General features: G+C 39.4%; 1 protein-coding gene across 1 annotated transcript in view; it reads left to right on the top strand.

Annotated features, from left to right (window-relative positions):
- The first annotated feature begins 4,020 nt into the window (after positions 1-4,020).
- Positions 4,021-16,979, top strand: part of TSHB (thyroid stimulating hormone subunit beta) — a 37,838-nt gene continuing 24,879 nt past the window's right edge. Inside the window, exon 1 of the mRNA XM_063444314.1 lies at positions 4,021-4,106. The gene's annotated coding sequence lies outside the window, so the exon portion shown is untranslated. The remainder of the gene's footprint in view (positions 4,107-16,979) is intronic.

Genomic DNA, 16,979 nt, shown 5'->3' with positions numbered 1-16,979 from the left:
CCCGTAGCCAATTTTCTCGACTACGGAGGAACTGTACAGATCAGCACAATTTCTTAGATCAAGCGAAAATCCTTAAAGATAAATTTTTAGAAAAAGGTTACACCGAGAATTTTATCAATAAGGAAATTATGAAGGCCCACAACTCCAAAAGGGACGACTTTTTATCTAACAAATTGACGCGCCCCACAGCTAACAAATTTGCCTTTTCTTTCAATACACAGTATAACACCCATGCAAAGAAAATTAAATATATTTTAAATAAACATTGGCCTTTGTTATTGGAAGATGAATTTTTAAAGACTGAACTTCCTCGAGCCCCACAAGTCATCTTTAAAAAAGGCAAGAACTTTAAGAACCTCTTAGCACCCAGCACTTTTAAGAACTATGCCCAACCGATTCAACAAAATGAGGGCTTTTTTACATGTGGTGCCTGTAAAAGCTGTGAAAAAATCTCAAAGAAGACTCTAAATTTCACTAGTACAGTGACAGGCCAGAGTTTTAAAATTAGGGGACACATTACGTGCAACACAAGTAACACAGTTTACCTTTTAAAATGTGGATGTGGAGTTCAATATGTGGGTAGAACTACCAGACCTGTTAAAATAAGATTTTTAGAACACAGGAACAATATCAGAAAGAAGATTACTACCCATTCAGTTCCTTTGCACTGCAATAGGTGCCCTAGTTTTAGTTTCCACAATTTTAATTGCACTCCGATCGAAAAAGTCACTTTAGATCAAAGAGGTGGTGATTTATTACTCAAATTGAGGCAAAGAGAGGGGTTTTGGATCCATACCCTCAACACTATGCAACCTGAGGGTATGAACATCGATTTTGATATAGTATGTTTTTTATGACTTGTATGATACAATTTTTTGTGGTATGAAGGTAGTTTTTATCATGACGAAACTATATACATATATATTTTCTTTGTTTTTATGTTTCTCTCTTATATTGTATACAGCATCTTGTATTTAAATTTAGGTTTTGTATGGATAACATGTCCCGATGATATTAACTCTTGTTTTATCCCATTCTTTTTTAATGAATTGTGCTATCCATTTCCTCCGCGAGGCCACTCCCACCCGAGCACTGGAACGCATTTGCGTTCCAACAGAGTGTGAGGAGAGGAGTTTCCCGCGAGAGACTGGTTCTGAGCAGCCCATTGGCCCTACAGATGCACTTTTGATAGGCGGCCGCGAAATACGTGACTGCCTCTGATTGGCCGACGGAAAAGACTTGTTTCTCGGCGGGACATTTAAAAGAACGGAAGATCATGGAGTGTACTTCACCAGCCGGATGCCCCTGACGAAGTCTAAGGACGAAACGCGTAGGGCGGCAGGAATACTTTACATTACGGACTTTTATTTTGTATTTTAAGTTTTATTTTGTTCGTGCTTCTTCCACCTGGGTTCCTGAATTTCCACCTTGGGATCCATTGAGAAGTTGGCAACGATAATTGATGGGCTTTTAACTTTCTGGCATTTTGTAAGTGCATACAATAAAGTGTTTCCTCTATCCTTAAAGTGGTACACTATGTTCTTTTATTTTTCCCTTTAAGCGAAATCCTTGGGAAAAAGAGAATTCCATTGATCCTCCTGTCTACGCTCAATGTGATTATACTGGGAGATTTTGTATTATACATTACTAATTTTTTAAATACATGGCTCAGCAACAAACACGGGATGTGTTAGGGAGATAAATATTGACAAATGTAAATAGAGTCTGCTATCTTTTCTTTAAGCAATGAATAATGAACTTTAGAGTCTTCTAGGTATAGAGGTAAAAGGTAGGGAGGCCATTAAGATTACTCCTACTCCTCTCAACTTTCATTCTGTTACTTACTAAAGTACCCAACTGGATATCAGAGTTTTTGTAGGGTGGGTTTTTTCCCCATTTTAAAGTGGTCTTTAAGTGGAAAATGACAACTGCCTTTTGTCGGCAAAACTCACTAACTGCCATATATCGCCATTCTGTCAGGTTAAAGGACCACTCTAGTGCCAGGAAAACATACTCGTTTTCCTGGCACTAGAGTACCCTGAGGGTGCCCCCACCCTCAGGGACCCCCTCCCGCCGGGCTCTGGAGAGAGGAAGGGGTTAAACTTACCTCTTTTTCCAGCGCCGGGCGGGGAGCTTTCCTCCTCCTCTCCATCTTGATCGCGACGTCATCGGCTGAATGCGCATGCGTGGCAGGAGCCGCGCTCGCATTCAGCCGGTCGCATAGGAAAGCATTTACAATGCTTTCCTATGGACGCTTGCGTGCTCTCACTGTGATTTTCACAGTGAGAAGCACGCAAGCGCCTCTAGCGGCTGTCAATGAGACAGCCACTAGAGGATTTGGAGGCTGGATTAACCCTCATTATAAACATAGCAGTTTCTCTGAAACTGCTATGTTTATAAAAAAAAGGGTTAATCCTAGAGGTACCTGGCACCCAGACCACTTCATTAAGCTGAAGTCGTCTGGGTGCCTAGAGTGGTCCTTTAAGTACTCTAACATTGAAGAAAAGGAGATTTATGGTGGCCATTTTAACAACATGATTGATGCAATGTATAAGCTGCTTTTGTGAAAAAAAAAAGTAATAACATGAAATTAAAAAATAAATTAAATACGTAAAAGCTAGTGTCGGTCTTTGGGAGTCCATCAGATCCTAACAGACCTTTTCTAGTAATAAACACTGTGTGTTGGTTCATGTCGTATATCCATAAGTAATCATGGGTGGTAATACAAATATATGTGGAAACATAACATCGATGTAAAGCAAGATGGTAATCTCTCAAGGTTCAAATGGGATATACATCTTTACCTTAACAGCAAGTGCTCTACCCAGTTAATCAGATGAGATCAGGCTAACTATATGGTTTTAACAGGTAAAAGTTTTTATAATCTAAAAATAGATTATAACAAACAGTGGGAGTGGGAGTGTCCATAGCAAAACAAACAACGTCCACAGCCAATCATTGGAACCCACAGCAAAATCAAATACCTGGCTGTGGGGCCAAATTACCTGTAGGGAAAAAAGGAACAACTTGAGAAGGGTGCTTGGCTGCCTGTCAAGAACAATTGTAGTGACAGGTAGGCACTAGTCAGTAGTAATGAGGACGCTCTTTTAGAGTGAAAGCATCAGTTATGCCTCTGATGTTCAAGTGGTTTCACTGACATTTGTAATCTAGTGTGGTCTTTTAGAGAAAACAGACTCTGTTTGAAGTCCACAATCACCCCTTCTGAGGCCCTGATCCTATATTGATACATTGCTTTTTTATATGATATATGTCTTGATATTTTAATATGTTGAACATTTGGAAAAAAAACATTAATCCAACATTATTTAATTGAAGCCTATTTGGTTTGTATTGTCTATTTGTGCCATGTGTTATGTTTTCCTCGTGCCCTTTTGTTTATAAATACAAATCAGAGATATATAATTATTGTATCTCTTTCTTTTATCTATTTACAGATTTTCAGAAATACAAAGGAACATCCAGAATTAAAAGTAAGTAAACTATAATTTTACCTTTACTTTTCAACAGACATAACTTTTCTTCAGACATTAAATAATTAGGCTGATACTTACATCTACCTCATAGTAGCAATAAATATAAAGCAAAGAGCCCTGAATAATTGATAAAACAAAAGTAGAATATTTAAACAAAGTCTATGAAACAATCCAGGTCTTCGACGGTTAACTTTTAAGGGTTTGGTAGATCCATTTTCCAATACCTAAACAATCAGGTGTGGTAATATTAAATCAAGCAGTCAAAGAGAGGGGAATCCTAAAGGTACAATCCAATTAACAGAGTAGTACACAGTAAATCAGTCCGAGACTGAAGGGTAGATGGGAGAAACAGTAATCCTTTAAGCCTGTCCAGTATGATAACAGTAATTGAAGTCAGAATTTAGGGACACCCACTAAGCGAAGGTCAAATAACAAGCCGGGTCATACAGGAGAAGTAGTATAAATCAAAGATTCTTGTGATGTTATTCTTTTTCAGCTGACAAAGCGTTGGGGCCCTTAAATGAACTTCCTATAGAGAGGAGAGATGAAAGGTTTCTCAAGGCAACAAACATTTACAGGCAAAAGGCACTGACGGTGCACGGTATTTAACAGGTAGTGTGACGTCCATCAGTGTCTCATGAAGATACAGTTGCAAAAAAAAACATTTAAAGATATATCACATATTAAGAGATTCATGACACCTGTTCGAACATACTGAATATGTATATTGTATTAAGCTTCGGTAGCTTTGAGCTTCAAACTACTAGTTTAGATTCATTTTGTTATGCTATATAGATGCCAATAATAATAATAATAATAATAATAATAATAATATTACAGACGTGTAAGATAAAATACAACAGAGGATGGGCATTATATGTACTCATGCTGTCATATACATGGTGCTTTAAAGTCATTGTTAGGGGACCATATCATTGCAATGCAAGGTGTATCATAAAGAGAAACGATTAAAAACAAAAAGGCCCCACATTCTGACCTGGACCAACTAAATCCAGCCTGTGGCGGTCCGCCAAGATATGACCGCCACGGATTCCCTTTTCCCCGAATAAAGTAACGCCAATAATTCTGAAGTGAAATATCGCCTATATCCCCCACATATTAGCCAAGGCTTAATCCTGGGAGAAGACTGTTTTATCCAGGGCCACACATGGCTTTTTATGACAAAGCCCATGCAAGGGGTTTCTTACACAAAATAACAGGGTAATCCCTGCCCTGTACCTGAGAGATAATTGAGGCAGGAACTGTACAAACTCAATTATCTCCAGCAACAGAAAAACACATAATTTACAGACACCCCAAAAGTACCTCCAAAATACATGAAAACCCCACAAAAGTCACATCCCCGGAAAGCCCTGATCTGAGTGACCAACATATGCAAAAATCACTAAAATAATCACAAGTGGAACATTGTTATATATATGATATAAAATATATACAACCGTAATCTGTTAATCCTCCAGTAGATGGCACTCAATCAGTGTACGTAGAATAAAAGAACAAATTGCAGATGGTATAGAGCATATTAAAATAAATAAATAAGTAGTTCTCCTATATTGCACCACATTATTTATGTACTCTGTATCACTTTAACCATTAGTTAAGCCATAAAATTAAAGTGTGTATATACTTAAAGAGGTTGCCTCTATAAGAAGCCAGAGTTCTACGTATTTACAATACAAATTTATTATGCATACTGTACAAATATAACAAATAACAAAAAACAAATATGTGAATCAAATCATTAAACACACTGCCTCTTAGGAGAACAGGTGGTGAGTAAACACGGCATATACCGTTACTCACTAACAGGTTCACTACAATGGGCTGCGGGCGTCTCTGTATGGGGAATAAAATCCTCACGAACTTCTGTTAGACAAGGTCCCCAGTTCCCGCCGAACGGTTCAACTCGGTAAGCTCCTCCCCCTCTGAATGACGTCTATGCGTTTTGCCGTTAAGTGACAGCTTTTCAGGACGTATTGATGACTCCATCTTGCAAAGGGGCATTTAAGGGCAAGGTCCAGAATCCTCATTAGTGATTTGTGGATTCCATTATTTGCATATCTCTTATTTACATTTTGGCTTGCAATGTCCAGTATTATGTTGCCCATATATGAAAGTCCAAATCACAGTATAATCTACAGTAGTGCAACTTGTAAACTGATATATAACATTTGTAATAACCTAGAAACTTGTATATGTAAATAAAAACAGGAAGCAGCATTCTTTATTCAAATGGTCATATGACATAGTTAAACATATATGGTAAAACAAAAGTTATAGGCGCTTGCTATAGTGCAATGAATTAGTAGGGGCTGCTGTATACAATACAAGGATTCCCAAGACCTTGTATAATAATTAGACAGAAAAGTATATAGCGTATACTGCGCCCAAAAATCATACGTACATAGAGCTTCAGAGAGTACAATGCTGTGAACCCCAGGGTAACAAAGAAGAGACAATAATGGTACAGTACAGTATGATTTTTGACGTTACGTGCGTTCCAAGCATGCATTCTATGAGCCTATTCAAACAACTGAGGATTGGGCTATGCCACGTCACTTCCTAGTGTGACGTGGGCATTTCACAGTGGCATACAGGACTGAACTTGCACACAAGCTCGCCGCATCACTTCCGGTCCGTTCCGCGAACCCAGAAAAAGATATCACCAGGTAGCAATCTCCAATCAAACTCATCCCATATATACAGAACACCGAAAGGACCACTCCACACTTTTGAAAAAGCCTCTGGACAGGCGTAACGCGTCACGTGGTACACTCTTACTCAATTTTAGAACACCTTTATTGTTCTTATATTTTTATAGAATAAATCTTATCTTTGCACATAACTATTTATCTCCTGCTTGCTACCTGGTACCATCAAATCCTGAGGTAGGGATTATACCACCCATGCTGCTATAACTAGAGCAAGTCTTGCTCTCAAAAATGTAAGTACATTACTTCTTTTTTTTTTTTTTTTTTTTTAATTCTTTATTTTTGTTGTGCGGGTAGGTACAGCATATGATCAAGCGCCACAACAGCGTAGTACAATAGTAATAAACATTAGGTAGCGGCATGAGAACTCGCACATTTTTATCGTTTTATCAAGCTTAACCCCTTAAGGACCAAACTTCTGGAATAAAAGGGAATCATGACGTGTCACACACGTCATGTGTCCTTAAGGGGTTAATCAAACATTTATACAGTCAGCGTAATAAGTAAAACTAGTAAGTAGAATCAATGCTCAATAGGTTGAGATTAGCTATGTTTTTGTTTTTGTCGAGGAGTTTTGTTCTGTTTTGTTTATCATGACAGGTAAGGTACAAGATTAGAGTGAGCAAAATAAAATAATATAAGATTACACAGAGTTAGCATTGGAGATTGAAGCGTTGCTGTTGCAGAGTATGCATTAGTAAGAGGTATAATGAGAGTAGCTTAAAGACTCCTGCATTTGTGGGCTAAACTAACTATGGTATAAAACATGCTTAACCGAATATTAGAACTGACTCAGGTGCAGGCATAAATTGAATATACAAATTATGTTGGACCCAGTGCGCAGCGTCCATAGTGAGAGACACGAAGTCCTAGTTGTGTGGTCTAACCGATCCCCATCAGCAGTAGAGTTGGTGCCCGGGGTAGCAGACGGTGGGGGTCTCCCCAGTCGGTGCCCTTCACATTCCCAGCTGTGTCGTGGGCTTGTTGTCCCTGGTGGGGACTGGAAAGGTTGTGGTCGCTGGGTTCCTCTGCCGGGGAAGATTGGTGAGTATGGGGATGTCCCTTATCGTGCCACATCACTTTTGGGTAGAGACGTGTCTGGGAGTCTGAGGGCCACCACCACGCTGTCTTCGCCCAGGAGGAGTAGTGGATACCCTGGGGGAGGTGGGTTTGTGTGGGTAGGCCTGGGGTTTGTTGGGTCTTGGTTAGTTGACTCACCGCTGGTCTGTTGCTGACCCGCTGAGGCTTGAGTCTTGTCTCCCGCCTCCTCCTCCCAGCCTTCCATGCTGCAACCTGGCACCTTCCTGGAGCCGCGGGCTGTGGGGTGGTGACCTGTGGCGTTGTTGCCGATGAGACCTCTGCTGCAATGCTCCTGCGGGCAGAGAGCTTGGCCCAAAAGTCAGCCAACAGGCGGTCCAGCCGTTCCGAGAGTGGTGGCAGTGGGGATCCACGATCTGGTTGGCACGTGGCATCCGCCATGTTTAGCAGCGCTGGACCGGTAGTGCAGGTACGCCAAGTGTTGTGCTGCTGAGTCGTGGGCTGTTTGCTGGGATATCCCTCTCCGGCGGGGGGGGGGGGGGGGGAGAGAGTGTGCCAGGGAGACCTCCTTGTGAGAAGGCTGCAGTCTGCAGAGGGATCGGCCGCTTCCCTCGTGCCGTCTGAGTAGGCCGCTTGTAGGCCTCAGATCAATCCCCGGGATGTCACCGCTGATTTCGGCCGCAGTTTTGCTTTTGCACTGCCTCTGTGGTATGTCCTCTTCTCGGTGGTGGAAAAGCAGGTAGTTTTATCGCTTAATGTACGTTTTTAGGCGTATTTCAGGCTTTTTGAGTGTGGAGCTCATCCGATGTGCGGCCGTTCAGCTCGGCTGCTAGGCTCCGCCCCCCAAAATAGTGTTTTTGACACTACAGTGTTATAGTGTTTCTCTAAGGGACACTATAGTCACCAAAACAACTTTAGCTTAATGAAGCAGTTTTGTTGTATAGATCATGCCTCTGCAGTCTCACAGCTCAGTTATCTGTCATTTAGGAGTTAAATCACTTTGTTTTCACATTACTTCTTTTTAATTTCATATTATAGTGCTTGCTACACCATTGGAGTTTTTCTGCTCTTTTACTTTCATATATACCACGCATATCTGCATTTGCATCTGGAGGACCAGCACCACGTATACCATCATATATCCTTAGACAAGGATTGTACCGTCCACGCGCAATACAGCAGAGCTCTACTATAGCTCTATTAAATGTGAGTGGTTTTCCTATAGCTACTATCTGCATAATTTGCACTTTATCATACTGTACCATTATTGTCTCTTTTTTTGTTACCCTGAGGTTCACAGCATTGTACTCTCTGAAGCTCTATGTACGTATGATTTTTGGGCGCAGTATACGCCATATACTTTTCAGACATATATGGTAGCTGAATTAATCTAGTCCAGTGTAATATTATTTAAAACACCCTATTTTATAAAGATAGTATTAAAAACAAAAATTAGTGTATGTATATACATGTTAAAAAGCAATCATTTTAAAGCTGCCTCCCCCAAAAAAGGTGACCATTCTTTAAAGCAATCATATGCATTAAATAAAAATAAAAGTAAAAAATTAAAAATCTAATATTTTTTTTTATATAAAAAATATTTGTAAAGAATATTTTTGGATTCCCATTCCTGCTTAAACTATTTGGAAAAGAGAGGAAAAATATATATGTGTATCTTAGACCAATATGCATTACAATCCATAATTCAGATATACAAAAAATATGAAAGAATAGAAATGCCATGCACAAGTTCGGACAATGTGTATAGAGTGGTGGAGATAAAATAAATAAAATTAGGATTGTAAATAAAAAGGTTCCAACTATCAAAATCAGGGCAGGCAGAGTAAGGGTACTAAAAAATGGTAAAATATATATTAAATATGTAAAAATATATAAATATAACAAATTTAATCATTTTAAGAAGTGCCCGGTCTCAAAATCATTATTAAGTCCATAAGGGACCAAAGTGTGGAGAATGAAGATCCACCTCATTTCTGCCTGCCCTATCTTCTCGTTAAAACCTCCACCTCTCCATTCGCCCCTCACCTGTTGTATCCTAATGAAATCCAATTTTGTGGGGTCCGCCTCATGGTGATCTCTAAAATGGAGTGACCCCTGATGTAGTGCATATTTTCTTTTAATGTTATATACATGTTCACACACCCTAGTCCGCAATGGTCTTGTAGTGTGGCCTATGTAGTTAAGTCAGAATGGGCATTAGAGCATGTATATAACATTATGGGAACTGCAAGTAATCCCTTCTTTAATTTTATACACAGTGTAATTTGCGGTTAATTCTTTAAAGTGCTTTTTCTTACCTCCTGTCTTAGTGCAGGCATTGCAACAATCACATTTATAGAAACATTCCTGCATACTTAAAAAAATATGTATTTCTCTCTTTTGGATTTTCTAAGACATTTTTAATTACAATTCTTTTCAAGTTGGGAACCCACCTTATGAATTATTTTTTGGTTAAGTGTTAAAATTGCATTTAAAATCGGATCTTCTCTCAATAAATACAAATGTTTGTTTATTATGTTACGTATTTTATTATTATATCCACCTGAAAATTAACATAAAAAATGAGTGTTCTACTCTCTATTTATTTTCTTCTCTTTATATTTTAACTTTTGGACTCTCTCTATTTTTCTAGCGCTTTCAATTTCTCCTTGTAGAACATCCTATTTATAACCTCTGTCTCTAAAGTCCTGAATTATTTTTTCACTCTGTTCTATAAAGGTGCTTTCTTCAGTGCAGTTTCTCTTAAATCTAATGAGTTGGCTCCTGGGGACATTATTAAGCCATGGACTAAAATGAATTTTGAATGTAGCTATTTACATCCACGGGTTTAAAATAGGTTTTCGTCTTGATTTTATTGTCTTCTCTCTCTCTCTCTCTCTCTCTCTCTCTCTATATATATATATATATAGATAGATATATCTAGAAAATGTATATAACAATAAAAGAAAATATACACTACATCAGGGGTCACTCCATTTTAGAGATCACCGTGAGGCGGACACCACAAAATTAGATTTCATTGGGATACAACAAGTGGTGAATGGAGAGGTGGAGATTTTAACGAGAAGATAGGGCAGGCAAAAATGAGGTGGATCTTCAATCTCCACACAATGGTCCCTTATGTACTTAATAATGATTTTGAGATCTTGCACTTCTTATGATAACATTTGTTATTTATATATTTTTCCATATTTAATATATATTTTTAATACCCTTATTCTGCCTGCCCTGATTTTGAAGGTTGGAACCTTTTTATTTACATTCCTAATTTTATTTATTTTATCTCCATCACTCTATACACTTTGTCCGAACTTGTGCATTGCATTTATATTCTTTCATATTTTTTGTATATCTGAATTATGGATTGTAATGCATATTTGTCTAACATACACATATATTTTTCCCCTCTTTTCCATATATTTTAAGCAGGAATGGGAACCCAAAAGTATTCTCTAAAAATATTTTTTATAAAAAATATTTTTTTTTTATTCTATTTTTATTTTTACTTTTATTTTTATTTAATGCATAGGGTTGCTTTAAAGAATGGTCACCTTTTTTGTGGGGAGGCGACTTTAAAATGGTTGCTTTTTAACATGTATATATGTACACTTATTTTTGTTTTAATACTATCTTTATAAAATAGGGTGTTTTAGATAATATTACATTGGACTAGATTAGTTCAGCTACCATATATGTCTAGCTATGTCATATGACCATTTGAGTAAGGAATGCTGCTTTCTGGTTTTATTTATATATAACATTTTCTAGGTTATTACAAATGTTATATATCAGTTTACAAGTTGCACTACTGTAGATTATACTATGTTTTGGGACTTTCATATATGGGCAACATAATACTGGGCATAGCAAGCCAAATGTAAATATGGGATATGCAAATAATGGAATCCACAAATCACCAATAAAGATTCAAGACCTTGCCCTTAAATGTCCCTTTTAAGATGGAGTCATCAATACGTCCTGAGGAAGCCGTCACTTAACGGTGAAATGCGTAGACGTCATTCAGAGTGGGGCAGAGCATACCAAGTTTAACCGCTCTGCGGGTCGGCTCTTGTCGGCAGAAGTTCATGAGGATTTTATTCCCCATACAGAGACACCTGCAGCCCATTGTACTGAGCCTGTTAGTGACTAACAAGCCTAACAAGGCTGAAACGATCGTCTGGGGTTGCTGTGTCTCTCGTGCAGAGGGGACTTGCTGGCATTTTGGATCTGGACTGCCCGTGTGGGTGGGACCAGTCTGATATGTTTCAGAGAAGTTCTCTCTGTAATGGCACAAGATGAGCAAAAAACAGCTTGAGAACTGAGCGGGGATTGACCGAAGGGCAGGCTATTTCAGCTGCTGCCCGTTCTCAGTATTCTCTTGCGACCCATTTTTTACTCTCCACAAGTTTAAAGGGATAATCCAGACGTGGACCCCTTGCTCACGGTGCCTAGAGAGATATCAGCTATGCCTCACTGATGCCTAACAAGGCTGAAACGATCGTCTGGGGTTGCTGTGTCTCTCGTGCAGAGGGGACTTGCTGGCATTTTGGATCTGGACTGCCCGTGTGGGTGGGACCAGTCTGATATGTTTCAGAGAAGTTCTCTCTGTAATGGCACAAGATGAGCAAAAAACAGCTTGAGAACTGAGCGGGGATTGACCGAAGAGCAGGCTATTTCAGCTGCTGCCCGTTCTCAGTATTCTCTTGCGACCCATTTTTTACTCTCCACAAGTTTAAAGGGATAATCCAGACGTGGACCCCTTGCTCACGGTGCCTAGAGAGATATCAGCTATGCCTCACTGATGATGCCTAACAAGGCTGAAACGATCATCTGGGGTTGCTGTGTCTCTCGTGCAGAGGGGACTTGCTGGCATTTTGGATCTGGACTTCCCGTGTGGGTGGGACCAGTCTGATATGTTTCAGAGAAGTTCTCTCTGTAATGGCACAAGATGAGCAAAAAACAGCTTGAGAACTGAGCGGGGATTGACCGAAGGGCAGGCTATTTCAGCTGCTGCCCGTTCTCAGTATTCTCTTGCGACCCATTTTTTACTCTGAGCCTGTTAGTGAGTAACGGTATATGCCGTGTTTACTCACCACCTATTCTCGTAAGATGCAGTGTTTTTACTAATTTGATTCACATATTTGTTTTTGTTATTTGTTATGTTTGCAGAGTATGCATAATAAATTTGTATTGTAAATACATATAACACTGGCTTCTTATAGAGGCAACCTCTCTAAGTATATACACACTTTAATTTTATGGCTTAACTATGGTTGAAGTGATACAGAGTATATACATAACTCTATTATTACACACTGTGTGAGAAATAGTGGTGCATTATAGGAGAACTATTATTTATTTATTTTAATACGATCTATACTAACTGCAATTTTTTATTTTATCCTCTACTGGAGGATTAACAGATTACGATTGTATATATCTTATATCACATATATAACACTTCTCCACTTGTGATTATTTTAGTGGTTTATTTTGCTCTTTGTGCAGTGGGATTGCAGTGGGTAAGTGGGTAGCATACATCAATTATTAAGTATTTTTTATTGCCCAATTTAAGATCAACATTATATTTTAAATTTAGCTCTCCACAAGTTCTCTATTTTCACATATGCAAAAATCACTCCGGTAGTTTTTAATCGGCATCGCAGGGAACGTTTGGCCGGTTTGCCTGGATGTTGGAGCCCAAAATAGTTCCAGGGAAATTGTGGCAATGGCCGGTCTCCATTCATGGGGATTTGTACGAAAACCGCATAAGGTACACAAAAGATTTCACTGTTAAAATGCTCCCCTTGTTCGGTAGTCGATAACCCCCTAACGATGTTCGTGTAGATGGTCGGGAACTTGAACGGGCAGCAGGTCTATCTTTACCGGTATTTGCGGGGATGCCTGGCCGAAAACAGTTTCAGGCACTCGACGACCAGGTCCTGCTTCCTGCGTTCGGGAGATGGCCATCATCCATTGTCTCGACCACGTGCGTTCGTTTGCACGAAATGGCGGCCACCCTGTGGAGCATTATATTAATTGTTTCCTTTGCGGTTTTCGTGTAGGATACTTAACGTTCCAAGTTCTAATGAGGGTCTGGGGTGGTCCTTGTTTGGGAACCGAACCAAGATGAAACAAATCAAATAAAAAGGGATATAAATCCACGAAATCAACCAAAATAAGTGATGGAGCTATTCCTTCACACAGCCTAACCAGCTGCTCGCATGAGCTTTTACTTTTATCAGGCAAAATGTCCTCTTCTTCTTTACTTCTGTGTGCTTGCTGGCTGTGATGGGAGGCAGCTATAGAAGCATGCATTGCTTTTGGATGGGATATTTTTTGGGGGGAGTATAGGGGAGGTAGGTGGGGCTTTAAAGAGAGACAGTCAATTTAAGTGGAAATTTATGTAATTGCTTGGTGTAAATAAACTGTCATTCTTACTGTTAGTTGCATTGTGGAATTAGGCCTAACGAATACAGTAATTTGAAGACATTTATAGCTAGGAGGGGTAAGGGTCAAGGAATTGCATACAATTGAAATATTTTCCAACCAAATTCTATCAGCTATAATACTAATAACTACATGTAACTGCAAGTACAATAACAATATTACAGTAGTGATCTATAGGTAGGCTTACCTTAATTTTTCAAATTGAAACTGGGATTAATTGGAGTATCAACAGCCATGGCAGAGGTGGGAGGGTGTAACACCCCTATTTGGGAAAAAGATATACACACATACTGATACAGCATACACATACACACTGACACATATACCGATACACTTATACACATACACACAGATACACACATGCTGATACTGACACAGATACATATACACACTGATACACACACACACAATGACACAGATACACATATACCCTGACACACATGAATACTCACACATACTGACACAAATATACATACCCACAAATAGATACACACACATACTGTCACAGATACACATACACACAGATACAGACACATGCTGACACACACAAATACACATATACACTTACACACATACACATAAGCACTGGCACAGATATGCGCATATACTGACTGTGACGGAACCATCCGTCTGTCTGGTGCTTTAGTGGATTCGACTGTTTTGGGCCATCCGTCTAAAGGACTGATTTGTTACGTTATGAAACATGTTTTTACCGTTCCAGCCTGTTTTCCAGCCGTTCACCCCATTTCGCACGAACTCCATGTCTAACATATGGGTGGCCGCCATTTTGGGACTTTTGCACGTGTTCGCGGCCATCTTGCGTGCGAACAGCGGTGTTTGCCTGTGAACGCGTGGAACTAAAAACGGATACCCAAACAGGCGAACACCGCTGAGACCTCCATACACCCAGAAATTCGTGTTGGAACTACCGAACGACGAGCCATTCGGTAGTTACTTGTAATCGGCTATGGGGAATCCATCGAACCCGGAGATAGTTGTGGATGACAAGGATTTCGTATGATTTTAACCGGCGAACGGAGACCGACTGCAGGGCCAAAACTTGTGGAACTCTTTTCGGCTAGAAGATCCGTGCAGTCGGTCAAAACTTCAATCATCCATAACTCCCGAACCCCTTAACCGAATGGGCTGAGATTTGGACAGAGTGTTCCCCTAACCAAGACCTTTCAAGCGGTGCTGGACTTAAAGGTGTACCCCCTGGTTTTGGGGTACATCCAGAACTGGGGTAAATTATTGTACAGTATAATTGTGTTATGTGGTTATCTGAGGGGAGGAGAGGTGGGGGTGTTACCCTGTGTATAATTGGTTATTTTCATCCTCCCCCTGGGAGTGCCCTGTGTGTGCCTTTTCCTAATAAAAAGCAGGCTGGATGTTCCAGTCCTCAGATCTTGTTTTGACCCTCAACACGGAGCTTCAGTCTCGTTATTGGGGGGATTCTTATTTACGCTTAAGGACTATTATTGGGAACTTATGCCGGTTGGTGGATATCGTTATTCGAGAGATTACTACTTCCCCTGGTTATGGTTCGTGGATTATACAGTATACGAACAAGGACTTGATACGGTGAGAGGGGAAGGTGGACTAAACGGTGATTTACTTATTAAGACAAAAGGTGTCTTAACACTGACACAAATACACATCCACACAGTCACACACACATAATGACACAGATGCACATACAAACTGACACACACAGAGTTACACACACATAATGACACAGATACACATACACACTGACATACACACAGGTACACACACATTATTACGTAAACCGGAAGGTGTGCGTGCCGTAAGGGGGAGGGAGCCGCTGGAGCTGATCGGTGCGAGGAAGCAGTAACACGATACCATGCCATACAAAACACCGCTTGGACTAAAAATATACTAAATGGATATTTCGGCTCAAGTATATTTTACTTACCTCATATAGAGGTTTACGTTTGAAATTACCTCCTTTGTTAGTGCCTATTGATGATGCCCACGTGGGCAATCTGAGGAAACCGACTTGTCCAGTAAGGATTGTTGCCGTTAATGGCGGAGTGAACGAGGGGACTTCCTGTATACCCGATCTCTGTTAGTGCCGTGCTGTTTGTCTCTCGACGTTACTGGAGGACAAACTAAAGGGGCAATTGTCTTCCATAAAGGTATTTAAAATACAATATGCAAAAAATACAAACACAATATAAATAATATAATAATTGAAGGAAGAGCAAAAGGAAGGAGAGAAGAAAGGGAAAATTTATATATTAGAGGGAGTATGAAAGGAAACAAGAGTTGAAAGAAAGAATATAATCACAACTAAGTGAAGATAAGCAAAAAGGAATCGATAAAGAAAAGGAAATAAAGAGACAGAGAGAAGAAATATAAACTTTTTTTTATTATTCTTATTTACTTTTTAATATTATCTTTTCTCTGTGTACATACTCCCTATATTCCCTACACCCTAATAACTAGCTATACGGGTGCTCCTCATATAATTTTGACAGCTCCCAAAAGAGATTTCTTGAGAACAAAGAGAGCAAGAGTAAGAGCTGAAAGAAACTACATTGCTAAATTGCTAAACTGCTAAATTAGCCAAATTGCTAAAAAGAATTGGAGAAACACGAGAGAAGAAAGAAAGTGAGTGGAACGTTGAGAGAAGGAGAAGCTTAGAAACGTAATTCTGGTATGAACAAGCAAAGAAGCCTGGAAAATAAGTTTGAACTTAAAGAATAAGCCCTCTCTTTTAAATGGCTTCTAAACGCTCGCATGAACCTAAAGTTACATCAAAATTGGAAAAGAAACGGTCAAAACAAGAAAAGAGACTCTCCACATTTTTCTCTCCTCAAAAAACTCAAGACACCAACGAAGATCCTTTCTCTCCTCAAAAAACTCAAGACACCAACGAAGACTCCTTTATTGCAATGACCCCGTCGTCCGCAGAACCAGCTACTATCACCATAGAAATAATAAAATCACTGTTAGATAACACCTTGAAAGAAATAAAAAGAGATCCAAGAAAACTCTATCGATCTTAAAAATGATATCTCTAAGGTGCTAACTCGAATCCAAACAATAGAAGAAAAACAAGATCATACAGAATTTCAGATTCAATCTCTTAAAGATACCCATACAGAAATGGAGCGTAAATTGGATCAGCTGGAAACTAATAAAGCAGATTTAGAAGATCGGGCCCGAAGAACAAATTTAAAATTTAGAAATATCCCAGAAAGCATAACAAACGATACAT

The sequence above is a fragment of the Pelobates fuscus genome, chromosome 1, assembly GCF_036172605.1.
Source record: "Pelobates fuscus isolate aPelFus1 chromosome 1, aPelFus1.pri, whole genome shotgun sequence".
Classification (NCBI taxonomy): domain Eukaryota; kingdom Metazoa; phylum Chordata; class Amphibia; order Anura; family Pelobatidae; genus Pelobates; species Pelobates fuscus.
Note: the sequence above shows the minus strand (reverse complement) of the source record. Positions and strands in the feature narration are given on the sequence as shown.